Below are 16,808 nucleotides of genomic sequence, written 5' to 3' on the forward strand. Positions count from 1 at the left end.
CCCAGCACACAGATTATGCTAGTTTTATTTTTATGTTTAAGTGGTCACAGTGAAATTAAGTTCAGTATTTACATTGTTTTAGCTTATTTGAATAAAAATGTATAATAATAATAATAAATGTCACTGTATTAATATCTTAAGCTCTTGTAGTTTTGTCAAACATCTTTCTTGTTCTTTAATACAATAACATTCCTGTTGTAGATATTGTCCTTTATGTTTTATATTAAATTCTTGCATGAGCATATGATCTGACTCTGAGATCTTAATGTGAATAATTGAGTGTAATATCCAGTGCATAGGATCATCCTGGTAACCTTATGCACGCTTAGTAAAAGGTGCTTCTGATGTTACCAGGTCATTCATAGAAGCATTTGTTGTTTATGCATACCAGTGTGCATTGCTTTTTTAGAAAGAAAAATAATAATAATAATAATTGTGCTGCCTTAATCTGGATTAAGCCTTAAACCTGGAAGAAAAGATTAGAGGTATTTTTCCTAACTGGCGTATTTCCCAATAGTCAGCTGCATATGTCTTGACCCAAAAAAAATTCTAACAAAACGTTTCTCAGTGGTTTACAGTAGTATCAAATGTACTTAAAAACATAATAAAAGTTTACCAAAGTTTGACTTCAAGAAAGGCCCCATTTTCAAAATGGCAGCCGGCAGGTCCTTAAAATGACCATTACTCCTTTGTATTCCTCCTAGACCAGAAATATTGGTGCCTGATACATGTTTTGAAAGTGAAAGTGAAAGTGAAGTGACATTCAGCCAAGTATGGTGACCCATACTCAGAATTTGTGCTCTGCATTTAACCCATCCGAAGTGCACACACACAGAGCAGTGAACACACACACACACTGTGAGCACACACCCGAAGCAGTGGGCAGCCATTTATGCTGCGGCGCCCAGGGAGCAGTTGGGGGTTCGATGCCTTGCTCAAGGGCACCTAAGTCGTGGTATTGAAGGTGGAGAGAGAACTGTACATGCACTCCCCCCACCCACAATTCCTGCCGGCCCGGGACTCGAACTCACAACCTTTCGATTGGGAGTCCGACTCTCTAACCATTAGGCCACGACTTCCCCCTATTACAATGTTACAATATTACATTGGCAATGTAATATTCTAATTAGCATATTTGCATGATAGATAAGTGATTACAAGTCCAATTATATATTAAAGCAATTGGTTACAAGCATATTTATGGGGAAAATATGTACAATTTCCCTTAAGTACAGGTACAGGTACATGTAAAAATAAAAATCGAATATCATGGAAAAGTTCTTTATTTTTTTGTAATTTAATTTAAAAAGCAAACTTTTTATATTCTAGATTCATTGCACACAAACTGAAATATTTAAAGAGTTTTTTGTTTGAGTTCTGATGGTTACGACTTACAGCTTCAGTATCTCAAAAAATTAGAATATTTTCTCAAAGATCAATCAAAAAAAGATTTACAAAACAGAAATGTTCAAGATCTCCAAAGTAGGTTTAATTATGCACTCAATACTTGGTTGGGGCTCCTTTTGCAATTACTGTCTGTGGTACTGCAGGTTGCTTTGATGGGGCCTTCAGCTCCTCTGTATTGTTTTTCAGATGTTACTTATCTTCCTCTCCACAATACCTTATAGATTCTCTGTGAGGTTCCGTTTAGGTGAGTTGGCTGGCCAATCAAACACTGTAATATCATGGTCAGCAAATCACTTGGAAGTGGTTTTGGCACTGTGGGTAGGTTGTCAGGGTTTTGCACTGTCACTTTGTTTTATGTTTTGTTTCTTGTGTCTAGTGTCAGCATATGGCCTTGTTGTTTTCTCGACCATGTGCTCCTTTAGCCCCTCCTCCTTGTTTCCTTTTTACCACACCCTCTTGTTAGCCTGGTTAGTCTTATTGTGCTCACCTGTCCCTCATGTATTTTCCTCCCTATTTATAGTGCCCCTTACACTTTTGTGTTTGCTGGTTCATGGTCATTCTTACTCCCTCTTTCTGTGGATGTGGCTGAATGTGTGTCCGTGTCTCCTTGTCTGGTTGGTCTTGCGCCCTTGTCTAGTCCTTGTACTTCTATGTTTTTGTCTTTCTCCTTATTTTAGTAATTTGTTTGTTCTTGCTTTTGGCTTTTATTTGTAATATTTATTTAGTTTTTCTAGTCTTGATTCTTTGTTTTGTTTGATTATTCTCTAAGTTGGTTAAATTGGTAATTTCTTATTTTGTTACTTAACCTTTTATTAGTTCATTGGCTTATATATTTCCTTGTCTTGAGTTTAATTTGAGTTTTTTTTGTGGAGCTTTGTCCTGGCTAGTCTTGTGTTTGAGTTCCTGACCTGTCCCCATGTGTCCTGCCCTGGTTCTACCTACCTGGCACTTGGTCTGTTTCAGAGTCAGTGGTCAACAAGTGTCTGAGCTCTGCTATATGGTGCCTTGTGTGGTCTTCTCCATCAGCCTGGTTTTGCTGCCCCCTCTGTTGCCAAGTATTCTGCCAGTTGTTTCCTGAAGCTTTCCCAGTGGCCTCCCCTAGCTTTTACTGTTTTCCTGTTGTGGTATCTTTTGTTCACTTCACTACCCTCTTGTATCAGTCTGTTTTGTCAATAAAACCTTATTACCTCACACTGCAATTGGGTCGTCCCTCCTAGATCTCTGACATAGGTGCTAAATCCCTGCTGCAAAATTAAAGATGCATCTCCATTAAGCCTGTCAGCAGATGGAAGCATAAAGTGCTACAAAATATCCTGGTAGATGGCTGCATTGACTTTGGACTTGATAAAACATAATGAACCAACACCAGCAGACGTCACGGCACTCAAATCATCACTGACTTCAGAAACTTTACACTGGACTTTGGATTCTGTGCCTCTCCCGTCTTTCTTCAGAGCTTGATTTCCAAATTAAATGCAAGATTTACTTTCATCTGAAAAGAGGGCTGTGAACCACTGAGCAACAGTCCAGTTCTTTTCCTCCTTACCCCAGGTGAAATGCTTCTGATGTTTTTTTTCTGGTTCAGGAGTGGCTTGGTTTTAGGAATGTTACAGCTGTAGCCCTTTTCCTGAAGATGTCTGAGCGTGATGACTCTTGATGCGCTGACTCCGCCTTCAGTCCACTCCTTGTTAAACTCTCCCCAAGTTCTTGAATCTGCTTTTCCTGACAATCTTCCCAAGTCTGTGGTCATCCCTGTTGCATCCCTGTTGCACCTTTTCCTACCACACTTTTTCCTTTCAGTCAACTTTCTATAAATATATTTTGATACAGCACTCTGTGAACAGCTAGTCCTTTCAGCAATGACCTTCTGTGGCTTACCCTCCTTGTGGAGGATGTTGATGATTGTCTTCTAGACAATTGTCAAGTCAGTAGTCTTTCCCATAATTGTGGTTGCATGTTCTGAACTAGCCCAGGAGGTACCCAGTATTTATACTCATTTAATAAAACTAATCAAGCTCAAAATGGAATATTTTTTTGAGAATTTTTTTTATTTTCCTAAGCTGTAAGTGGTAACAAACAGAATTAAAACAAAAAAATCTTGAAATATTTCTGTTTGTGTGCAATGAGTCTAGAATATACCAAAAAAGATTCCTTTTTTGAATTACATAAAAAAAAAATAAAGAACTTTTTTTTTTTTTTTTAAGTAGCCAGGGATTAATTTTGTTTGAGCAAACTGGTATACTGTACACTGTGCTGCCAACAACATTACACTGAGTCAAGCAATGTCAAATGTCAGTATTCTCTTCTACCATCTTCTGAATTGCTGAAAATTGTGAATTTAGTTTTGTTGGGTTTAGTATAATGCCACCTTTATACTCAAAAACATCTATAGAGGATGCATTACATATGTATTACCTTATTAAAATTGAAATGAGTGACCATTTTAGAGGTTACACACACAGGCATCTGTTCGGGCTAATACAGGGTTGTTTAAGATCAAAGTTACATTACTCCAATTTAAGTTACTTTTGGGTGCAATATCTTACATCAAATGTAAAGTCTGTGTTTTAGCAAAAAAATAGGTACTGATTAGGAGTTTCATGACGTAGGCTAAATTGTTTACATCACTGGTTCACCCCAAACAATGATAAAACCTTACAGTATTCTCACAAAATCATGTATTTCATAAGTATGTAATCATGTCAGTGCAATTTAGACAAGTCCAATGGATTCACAGACCCAGAAAACATGGGGTTAGACACCAAGATTACTTGACTAAGTCAAATAATGAAAGAGTTAGGATATTTTAAGTGCTCCCTGCCAATCTTGGACACCATCTTGAAAATTACACCTTTCTAGTGGTCAAACTTTGGTAAACTTTTAGTATGTTATTAAGAACACCTAATACTACAAAAACAGCTGAGAAACCTTTTGTTAGAATTTTTTTAGGGTTAGGTGTTTTATTTTCATATATGCAGCCGCATAGGTGTTGATGCAGGAAAACACTGTGCATAATTAACTTTACAGTCTTTTAACTATTATTTCGTAAGTGCAGTCATGTGATTTGTTTGCGTAGAAAAGTAGCTGCTGTGATTATTATTATTTTTTTTTTAAAACATCATGTTCATTTAGGATATTGGCTCTGAAGGGTGAAATAAACTTTTTGATGGAAGGCCTCATCTGATTGGTGTAATTCCTTGCAGTAGCTCATCTGTACTAATCCTGTTATTTAAGAGTGCATGGCATTTTGGAGGACCTGCGTGATTTGTTTGTTTGATAGAGTCTGGCCGTTATGGAATGCACCATTCAGCAAACAGTCGCGTGTTTGGCATCTTGTATGGGGACAGCCTGCAGACATGAAAGGACAAGTCTGTTATATCACACCCTTAGAAACACAAACTGTGTTTTCATCAGAAGAATTACTAATGTTGCCAGCACATATACACACACACCCACACACAAACATGCATGCAGGCTAGTGACTAACTGTTCCTTAGTAAAAACACTGTTATTTCCAGAAACTATGAACCTACAGTATTTGTTTCAAGGGTGTGTGTGTCTTTCTGGATCTAAGGTGTGTCTCTGTTATATGTGGATTGAGTGTTTTTTCCAAGTGCTCTCATAAAGCATTTGAGTCGCAGTGTCAGCAAATGTTGAGAGTTGTTGGGTACTTAAGTTTTAATTTCTCATGGTTACATAATAAACTTAAACTATTTATTTGATTGTGATTTATATTTATTTTTTATCAATTTATTTAATTTGATTTAGACTATTGTAATATTAAATTGTTTTAACATGAAATATGTGTCCCAAAACAGCATATTGGTTAGTTTACTGTAAGTCTATTTAGCTTTATATAAAATCTCTTTCGGAAGGGAACCCCACAATGCGTCCTCTAGGGGTCGCTATGGGGATGCCTCCAGCATGACTGGTGTCTGAAGCTTCAATGTAAAAACAACAGTGAACTTGACATTGGCAGGTAGCAATTTTTACAAATGGTTATAGATCATGAAAAGTGTTTGGCAACAATTTATAATAAGCTCTCTTAGGTTTACATTAGTTAATGCATTAACTAACATGAACTAACAATGAACAATCTATTTTTAGATCATTTATTAATCTTTTTTATGTTAGTTTATCCTATCATTAAAAGTCTGAATGTTCATGTTATTTCACAGTATATAAACTAATCTTAAAATTTAACTGTAAATAAAAAATGTATTAGTAAATAATGTATTAAAATATTTTTAACTAAGCTTTAATTAATATGTATATAAAAAGAGTCTCTACAGCACCTGTAACGAACTCTTCCTAGAGATTTATTCAGATCAACACCAAACTTAGTCAGTGTAATTAAAGCCCTTTGCGATGTTAAATTGCGAAGGACTTGAGGTTTCGTTAAGGGCCTGTCCATGGCGGCCTGACAAATTTCGATGTTTCGCCATGAAAAAGGAAGTTGCTGTAACTCAGACATACAATGTCCAATATGCCCCAAACTTCACATGTTGGATAAGACTCCTGACTCGAACAGATCTAAATGCCAATATTCAATTATAGCCATAGCGCCACCTGTTGGCAACAGTATGTGACATGTTTTCATTTAACAAACTACTCCTAGAAATTTTATGACATCAACATTGTATTTTTGTCAGTCTAATCTAACGTCTTTGTAGTGTTAAATTGTGGAGATCTTGAGTTTTTGTTAAAGGGCGTGTCCATGGCGCTGTGACAAAATTTGATGTCTCGCCATGGGAATAGAAGTTGTTGTAACTTAGGCATAAAATGTCCGATCTTCTCCAAACTTCAGATATTTGGAAAGAGTCAAAGCCTGAAGACATGTAAATGCCAGTATTCAGTTATAATCATAGTGCCACCTGTTGGCAATAGGACACACCATGCTAGAAGATTGGCAGATATAAATCACTTTGACATATTTCACTTATATTTACAACTTCACTTTTTTACTAAAGCCACTCGCTGCCGGTGAGCCCAGATGCAAGGGCCCGTTCATCGCTGCTTGCAGCTTTAACCGATGGTGCGAGGACCCTCTTGTATCTGCTCAAGCCCGAAGGGGCGAAGAGCCCTAATGTTCCCCTAAGGATTATTCTTCTTATTATTTTTTTAATTTTTTTTTAAACCTTCCGGGGGTTTTTCGGGGCCTTAACATGCTCAAAAACTCTTGAAAATTGGCACACACATTGGAATCTGCGGCCATCAGGACGCCACAGAGACTGGGACCCGGGCGTGGCACAGGGGCTCTACAGCGCCCCCTGGAACACAGTCAGAAATCTTGAACTATAGCTCACACACACTTGCATGTATTTATATGAAACTCAGTACACTTATAGATCTCATTGAGCTGAACAAATTTCGCGCTCTGTCATAGGCTCCGCCCAACAGGAAGTCAGCTATTCAGGGCTGTTTAAAAAAAGGATGCTCTGCAATTTGATATACTTGTCATAGGTTTTTTACTTGATTGCCACCAAACTCGGTCAACATGATCTCAAGACATTGGGGATGAAAAATTGCCAGGGGATTTTTGATATCTCGAACGGTTTGCCCGTGGCGTGGCGTTGAATTTAGGGCAAAAAATGAGAAACGTTGTATGATACCGAACGTAAATATGTGAATATTAAGAGTCAAAGTTATAGCGCCACCAACTGGCAGCAGGAATTGAGTCATCTTCAAAATGCTTTGAATTCAGCATCTTATTTTTACTCGATTTCCTTCAAACTTCGTAAAAATAATGACAAAACATGGCCGATGTAAATCTGTTGTGGGGATATTGATATCTTATATATTGTTGCCATGGCAACGTGTCAAACTTGAATATTCTGTTATGGTGATTTTGAGGCAGATAACAACCTCAGAATTACATGAAACTCAAAACACATATCAGTAGTATTGATAGCTAGACAATGGAAAAAGCTTTTAAAAGGGCGTGGAAAAGGCACTCTATAGCGCCACCTTTTGTCAAAAGTGGGGGGGTTAGTTTTAGCTACAGAAACCAAACTCGGGACGTATATTGTTCTTATCAAGACGGACAACTTTCTAATTCACAGTCATCAGCTACAACCAACAGGAAGTCGGCTATTTTGATTTGAATATGGATTTTTAAAAATTTGAGCTGTTATTTAATGTATACTCCTCAGAGGAAAAGTTCACTATACTCACCAAACTTTGTCTACATGTTGCAAAAACATTGAGGAACTTAAATTGCGAATGGATTTTGGTTAGCTTGAACGGTTTTGTCGTGGTGATTTTTTGAAATGACAGTAAAAAGGGAATCATTAATTGTCTTGTATTTTTAAATTGCAGCTTCCAAACACTTAAAAGCATTTTTTCATACAGAGATCAAATCATTCTGAGGACATATGCATAGTTTCGTGACTTTACAACACTGTATGGATAACAGAAAATTAAAATACTGTCAGACATCTCAACTCACTCTGTCCCTCTGTTTGAGGAATGTATGTGTGCTGACTGAGTGTGTGTGTGTGTGTGTGTGTGTGTGTGTGTGAGTGGGGGATGGGCATGAGCCGAGTGGCAGACAGACAGAGAGAGAGAGAGACTTAAAAATCTCTTTAATCACCAGAAAAAAATGTATTTTAAATTTTTATTTTGGTGTTGTTGTTGCTAATTGTGCTGTTTTCATTACAGCTTAAGAAATTTCTTAGGCCTTATCCTTTTCTGACAGTTTCAGGAATTAAAAAAAAAAAAATCTAAAAATACTTATTTGTGCTGCAAATAATAATTTCAAACTCATTTGATACTGACCTCTGACACCCTGTGACATGATATTTTTCTGAACATAATCTCATGGATGTAACAGTACAACTGTTCAGCTCACAGATGAAGACTAAGCTGTAATGCAAGCAAAACTATTTCACAAATGCTTATAGGTCAATAAAATCATAACAAAACACTTTTAAATTATTTAAGGATTTGGTAACACTTTAAAATAATGTCTCAATTGTTAAAATTAGTAAATGCATTGGTAACACTTCATAATAGCTGCACTCCTTAGCTAAGCATTAGTAAATAGTCAGTTCATGCTTTATATAGCCTTCTCCCAAAATTAATAGTCATTAGTAAGCATTTTATAAATACAGCTATAATTAAATTATTAATGGTTTTTTATGCACATTTATTTTGAGGAGATTAAAGGCTGTAATCTTCCTAAAAAAAAAAAAAAAATATATATATATATATATATATAAAATTGCATAAGTTTATATTTAAGTTTTTTTTTATCAAGTGTACAGCTGTACAGTTTCATTTTTTGCATCTTGAAAAAATATTTCTGTGTTCTTTATCCCTCTGTGTTGTGTTTAACTTTTCAGTTTGGAAGATCAATGATTCTTTAAATCTCCTTTGTGAATGCTTTAAATGTATAAATAGTCCTCACTTTAGATGAGCTCACAAAAATAGATAGCTGGCAATTACTAAATGTTTTATAAAAACCTGACTTTATCATGAATTACAGCTGGAATATATGTCAATAAAGCAGTTATTAACAAACTGACCAACTATTATCATGTGTCTAAATAATAAGATTTATATATTTACACTAAAATAGTTCATTAATCATTTAATTTCACTTTCTTAATGATCTCATAAACCACTGACAACTCCTTAATAACTGGTTTGTAAATAATGCAATAATTTATAAATGATAAATTGATCCTTAAAGTATGAAAATACAATGATTGAACTTTATAGATATGCTCAATAACAAAATATTTATAGCTGTATTTATGAACTGTTTAATAATGCCTATTAAAGTAGTGCTATTAGGCTTTTTCAATTTTTCAACTTTAGTTAGTCTGTAATGTTGCTGTTTCAGCATAAAAAGTTCTGCAAAGTTACACAGCTGAAAGTCCAATTCAAAAGGAGATATTTTATTTAACAAAAATCACTTTTTAAAAACTACAATGAACAAATTGTTTGGACTACAACAAGCATTTTCTGGGATTTGTGATATCACAAATATTGACGAATGGGATGTGAATTGGTTGAGCTGCACTAGAGAAGGCAACGAGTGTGATATATACGTAGTTGACCATGAAGACTGGAAGAGAAAAAAAAAAACTCCTCATATTCAGGTGTGCAGAATTATTAGGCACTTTTTCCTTTACTGATAAAATGAGCCAAAACAAAGACATTTCACTCAGTCTCAAATTTAGGGACCATCTCTAAAGTTACATGTGATATTGTTATACACTTTTCTAACGTCAGTAGCATTTGAAGAGAATGACTTACAGTAATAAAAACAACTGTAATTGTTCATCTAGGTGACAGCTATAATGCACAATTAAATTGAATGTTTGATATTTATTAAAACAAACTGTAAGTCATATGTAAAATATGCTACTTTTTCACATGGGCTCAAACGCAAATTTGAAGCTCAATAGCATTTGAGGAGAAAGACTTGCAGTCATAAATCAATTGTAATGTGTTCATTTAGGTGTCAGCTACGATGCACACCTTATACATTTATATATATATTAAAATAAAGTGTTACTAAAGTTATATATATATATATATATATATTGTTCTGTGTATGTGATTTCAAAGTCTAGATGGGTCGGATTAACCCTTTAACTGCTGTATCCCTTAAAACTTGATTGCCAGAGGGTTACTGTAAATGCTTATGCCTGCTGGGCACAGTTTTCCCGATGCCACCGGGGAGGCGTTTGCACTGACGGTTTGAGCCCGCCATCGCTGCTTGCAGCTATATTTAGGGCCCGAGCACCGATGGTGTGAGGACCCTCTTGGAATTGCTCCGTTTATTATTATTATTATTATTATTAGGGCCCGAGCACCGATGGTGTGAGGACCCTCTTGGAATTGCTCCGTTTATTATTATTATTATTATTATTATTCTCCAGAATGAATCGCATTTTTGAGGGCCTAAACATACTCAAAAAGTCATGAAACTTTGCACACACCTCAGAACCGGCGAAAATGTACATCTGATATGGGTTTCAGAAGTGGGTGTGGCAAAATGGCTCGATAGCGCCACCTATACATGTTCAACGGTGTGCGCCTCGAGCTATGTTTCACGTACATGTATGAAAATCGGTACACACATGTAACTCTCCAATACCTACAAAAAAGTATCTTAGAGCAAAATTCTAAACCCAACAGGAAGTCGGTTATGTTTAATATTATGAGCAAATTTTGTGTCATTTTTGCCATTTCCATGAGTTGTATTTTAACTAACTCCTCCTAGAAACTTATTCAGATCAACACCAAATTTGGTATGCCTAATCTAAAGGCCTTTGCGATGTTAAATTGCGAAGATTTTGAGTTTTCGTTAAAGGGCGTGTCCGTGGCGGCCTGGCGAATTTCGATGATTCGCCATGAAAAATGAAGTTGCTATAACTCAGACATACAATGTCCAATCTGCCTCAAACTTCACATGTTTAATAAGACTCCTGACCTGAACATATTTACATGCCCATATTCAGTTATAGTCATAGCGCCACCTATAGGCAACAGGAAGTGACATATTTTACACTTCGACAGACTACTCCTAGAAATTCTTTGACATCAATGTCTTTTTTATGGTCAGTATAATCTAAAGGCCTGTGCAATGTTAAATTGTGAAGATCTTGAGTTTTCGTTAAGGGGCGTGTCCATGGCGCCGTGACAAAATTCAAAGTCTCGCCATGGGAATAAAAGATGTTATAACTCAGGCATAAAATGTCCGATCTTCCCCAAACTTCACATGTGTGATAAAAGTCCTGGCCTGAACAGATCTGAAGGCCAGTATTCCATCGGGTGTGGCAAAATGGCTCGATAGCGCCACCTATACACTTTCAACGGAGTGCACCTCGAGCTATGTTTCACGTACATGTACAAAAATTGGTACACACATGTAACACACCAATACCTACAAAAAAGTCTCTTGGTACGAAATCCTAATCCCAACAGGAAGTCGGTTATTTTGAATTTTCCCTGCAAAATTGGTGTTGTTTTTGCCATTTTCAGGGGTTGTACTTTAACGAACTCCTCCTAGAGATTTATTCAGATGAACACTAAACTTGGTCAGTGTAATCTAAAGCCATTTGCGATGTTAAAAAAACATAAATTTCGATGTTTCGCCATGAAAAAGGAAGTTGCTGTAACTCAGACATACAATGTCCAATCTGCCCCAAACTTCACATGTTGGATAAGACTCTTGACCTAAACAGATCTACATGCCAATATTCAGTTATAGTCATAGCGCCACCTATTGGCAACAGGAAGTGAAATATTTTACACTGCGACAAACTACTCCTAGAAATTTTATGACATCGATGTTATTTTTGTGGTCAGTCTAATCTAAAGGCCTGTGTAATGTTAAATTGTGGCAATCTTGAGTTTTCGTTAAAGAGCGTGTCCATGGCAAAAATGACAAAATTTGATGTCTCGCCACAGCAAGAGAAGTTGTTGTAACTCAGGCATAAAAGGTTTGATCTTCCCCAAACTTCACATGTTCGATAAGAGTGCAGCCCTGAACACATCTGAAGGCCAATATTCCATTATAATGATAGCGCCACCTGCTGGCAACAGGAAGATTGGCACATATATGGAATAAACATTGATATATTCTACTTATATTGATGAGTTTAAACGCATATTTCTCACCGTTCACCTATTTACTAAAGCCACTCGCTGCCGGTGAGCCCGGGTGCGAGGGCCCGTTCATCGCTGCTTGCAGCTTTAATTCTTCTTCTTCTTCTTCTCCGTAATGAAGCGCATTTTTGAGGGCCTAAACATGCTCCAAAACTCACAAAACTTTGCACACGCATCAGGACTGGCGAAAATTTAAATCTGATATAGGTTTCAGAAGTGGGTGTGGCAAAATGGCTCGATAGCGCCACCTGTTAAATTTCAACGGAGTGCGCCTCGAGCTGTGTTTCACGTACATTCATGAAAATCGGTACACACATGTAACACACCATTACCTACAAAAAAGTCTCTTGGTACAAAATCCAAAACCCAACAGGAAGTAAATTATTTTGAATTTCCTGTATGATTTTTGTGCAGTTTTTCCATTTCCATGCCTCAAACTTTGACGAACTCCTCCTACAGCTTTAATCGGATTATCTTAAAATTTGGTGAGGGTCATCATAAGACCTTTGTGTTGTTAAATTGCGAAGGTTTTGAGTTTTCGTCAAGGGGTGTGTCCCTGGCGGCCTGACAAAGTTTGATGTTTCGCCGTGAAACAGGAAGTTGCTGTAACTCAGGCATGCAATGTCCGATCTTCCCCAAACTTCATACATGTGATAGGTGTTCTGTCCTGAACAAACACCCATGACCAAATTCAGTTATAGTCATAGCGCCACCTGCTGGTAACAGGAAGTGACAAGGTTAACACTGTTATGGACTCCTAGGAACAAATTCAAAAGTGTCAAAAAGTGTTAAATAGGCTGGCAACATGTTAGAAACATAATAAAACATGCTAGCAACACTTAGCTAAGTGTTAAAGCATTCTACTAAGGCAGTGAAAAAGGAAGTTGCTGTAACTCAGGCAAGCAATATCCGATCTTCCCCAAACTTCACACGTGTGATAGGTGTTCTGTTCTGAACAAACACCCATGACCAAATTCAGTTATAGTCATAGTGCCACCTGCTGGTAACAGGAAGTGACATGGATAACACTATTACAGACTCCTAGGAACATATTAAAAAGTGTCATAAAGTGTTAAATAGGCTGGCAACATACTAGATACATACTAATACATGCTAGCAACACTTAGCTAAGTGTTAAAGCATGCTAATAATGTAGTGAAAAAGGAAGTTGCTGTAATTCAGGCATATAGTGTCCAATCTGCCCCAAATTGAACAAGTTTGATGAGAGTCCTGCCCTGAACACATAAATATGCCCGTATTCGATTCTAGTCATAGCGCCACCCAATGGCAACAGGAAGTGGCATGTCTAATACTGTTATGGACTCCTTACAAAATAATAAAAAGCAACAATAAGTATTTAATAGGCTGGCAACATTCTAGAAGCATACTAAAACATGCTAGCATCACTTAGCTAAGTGTTAAAGCATGCTAATAATGTAGTGAAAAAGGAAGTTGCTGTAACTCAGGCAAGCAATGTCCAATCTTTCCCAAACTTCACACGTGTGATATGTGTTCTGTTCTGAACAAACACCCATGACCAAATTCAGTTATAGTCATAGCGCCATCTGCTGGTAACAGGAAGTGACAAGGTTAACACTGTTATGGACTCCTAGGAACAAATGAATAATCATCAACAAGTGTTAAATAGGCTGGCAACATACTAGATACATACTAATACATGCTAGCAACACTTAGCTAAGTGTTAAAGCATGCTACTAATGTATTGAAAAAGGAAGTTGCTGTAACTCAGGCAAGCAATGTCCGATCTTCCCCAATCTTCACACGTGTGATAGGTGTTCTGTTCTGAACAAACACCCATGACCAAATTCAGTTATAGTCATAGCGCCACCTGCTGGTAACAGGAAGTGACAAGGTTAACACTGTTATGGACTCCTAGGAACAAATTAAAAAGTGTCAAAAAGTGTTAAATAGGCTGGCAACATGCTAAAAACATAATAAAACATGCTAGCAACACTTAGCTAAGTGTTAAAGCATTCTACCAAGGCAGTGAAAAAGGAAGTTGCTGTAACTAAGGCAAGCAATGTCCGATCTACCCAAGGCCGGCCCGCAGCATAGGCGGTATAGGCAAATGCTAAGGGCGCCACTCATTCATAGGGGCGCCAGAATGAGTGAACGAGTGAATTTTTTTTTTTTTTTTTAACATATTTTTTTTTATAATAGGCTATTATTTAAAAACCATTAATTCGGATTACTACCAAATAAAGCAAAAAAAAATAAAAAATCCGCCGCACATCGAGTGCTTGAAGTGCGTCAGAAACAGAGCGCGCGCGATCAGTTGTTGGTAATTTGTTGTGTAGCGTGCCCGACGCCGCATCCAATGTAGACAGCACTGCTTTTGTTAACACACAGCTCCTAGAAACGGGCCTGCCAGCTTGCGCCAGTTCTAGACACGGTGAAAGTTTCCTGATTGTGACGGAAGGCCGAATTTACATGACACATTATAAATGAGCATAGTCTGCGATAGATACAGTGCCAATAAGAAGAGAAGAGGATAAAGACAGAGGTAAAGAGATGTAGTGAATGAACAATTTATTGCATAGGAGTAAGATACTATAATTTCATGGCAGTTATTTTTACCTTAAACTCAATGTTAGCAGTTGTTCTGAGTTCTGAGTCCCCAGACTGTGATTTTGTACAATCATGTCAGCTTTAAAACGCATTTTTTATTATCACTTTTTTATTAATGTTTTACTCTACAGTTGGGCAGTTTTGGGGGGATACAGTACAGGCCAAAAGTTTGGAAACATTACTATTTTTAATGTTTTTGAAAGAAGTTTCTTCTGCTCATCAAGCCTGCATTTATTTGATCAAAAATACAGAAACAAATTTAATATTGTGATATATTATTACAATTTAAAATAATTTGTTTTCAATTTATTATACTTTAAATTATCATTTATTTCTGTGATGCAAAGCTGAATTTTCAGCATCATTACTCCATTCTTCAGTGTCACATGTGACATACATGATCCTTTAGAAATCATTCTAATATGATGATTTATTATGATTGTTGGAAACAGTTCTGCTGTAATGTGTGTGTGTGTGTGTGTGTATATATATATATATATATATATATATATATATATATATGCTAAATCATGAACACAATGACAGGGTGAAATGGGCTGTGATGCATGGGGCACCAGGTAAAATCTTGCCTAGGGCAGCAAATTGGTCAGGGCCGGCCCTGGATCTACCCCAAACTCCACACGTGTGTAGCCGAAATGACTCGAACCAGACAAATTAAAGAGTCGATCAGGGCTGTGTTTGAGACACGAGCCGAATTCCTCAGGAAGTCATAAAACATTCTGTGCCACAAGTCCCAAGCAAGATAACCAACCAACCAAAGCTTTCACAGAACAGCTTTCAACATTAACACCACTAGAACAATTATTGACAATTTCAATTCGGAGAAGAGATTTGTCAAATTTGTTGTTCGTAATTGAAATGCAACGCTGGACATCACATGTAAACCCATGAGAGGTAAACACTTCCATGGACTTCCCCCACCTAACAGAACCAGACTGAAATTCCTAGGGGGGAAGGGGCTTTGAACCTCCGGTCTCTCCACAGAAGTCTTTGTGAAGAGAATGGCAAATAAACTGTCTTTTGTACATATATATGGACCAGAATGAACTCAAAAAGACTTATAAATGAATCAGTCCATCGCTTAACTCCATATTCATTTATATGTAACCCACACATTTGACTATCATCTTATATTCACTTATTGTGTATGTTTTTTTAATAACTATGGGATAGCTTAAGGATACATAGTCATGTCTAGTATCTACGTAATTTAAACTGCTTGCTTTAAATAGGCCTGACAATCAAATATTTATCAAATGTATCATATTCGTGTTATAGGAATCATGTCCAAAATTATACCCTGCAAGAGCGGGAAAATTCGGACCACATGCTTGGTAAGATAAACACATGATTTATGATACCCCCGAGCCAAGACTATATCTGATTGGTCAAGAGAACTTTTGAGGTGTGGCCAACATGCCAGTTTAAATTCCCAGGACACCATAAAATATTGCTTTTAGTCTGTAGCTATGCTTCTGCTACTAGTCATGCCAGCTTTTAGTTGTTAGCTTTGCTTCTGCTACTAGCCATGCCTGCTTTTAGTTCTAGCCTTGCTTTGGCTATCAGTCATGCCAGCTTTTAGCTTTAGCTTTTAGCCATGCTGTTTGTCATCACTGTTCTTTGAGCGCGGTTCCAGCGTGCTTCAGCCTGCACGCCTGCTGCTACTTAGCAATGATGAGAAGGAACACCACCTATAGTCTCGTCAAACTTAATTTCTTTTCTTTTCCGTTTGAGAGTTTCGTGTTCTGAGTTAAGTTTCGTAACGTCGAGTCTCCGACGCCTGACCTCGGGTGCCCGTTCAACTTCAACCAGCCACACAACTCCATCTTCAGCCAACGTCCAACCACGGCCTTCTCAAGACGTCACTTCAATGACTACTGAACTTCCAGCCAATCAGCGACAACTTTACACAGGCAATGTACCTTCAGACATTTGTACTGGTGTATCTAATATAATTTTAACCTCATTGAGGAACTCAGTGCGAGGGTTAATTAAGAGATTGATGGTTGTTCATGTTTATGCAATTTAACGTATTGCTGTAAACTTGGGATTCCATATTTCCATTCTCTTAAACTCATCTTTTCCTAACTTTCGATCTTCCTGCAACTTGTGTGAATGTGTGAGTGCATGCGTTTGTGTGTTAGATTAGTTTATGTCTTAGATTTATC

This window comes from Carassius carassius, chromosome 42 (assembly GCF_963082965.1).
Source record: "Carassius carassius chromosome 42, fCarCar2.1, whole genome shotgun sequence".
In the NCBI taxonomy this organism is placed as follows: domain Eukaryota; kingdom Metazoa; phylum Chordata; class Actinopteri; order Cypriniformes; family Cyprinidae; genus Carassius; species Carassius carassius.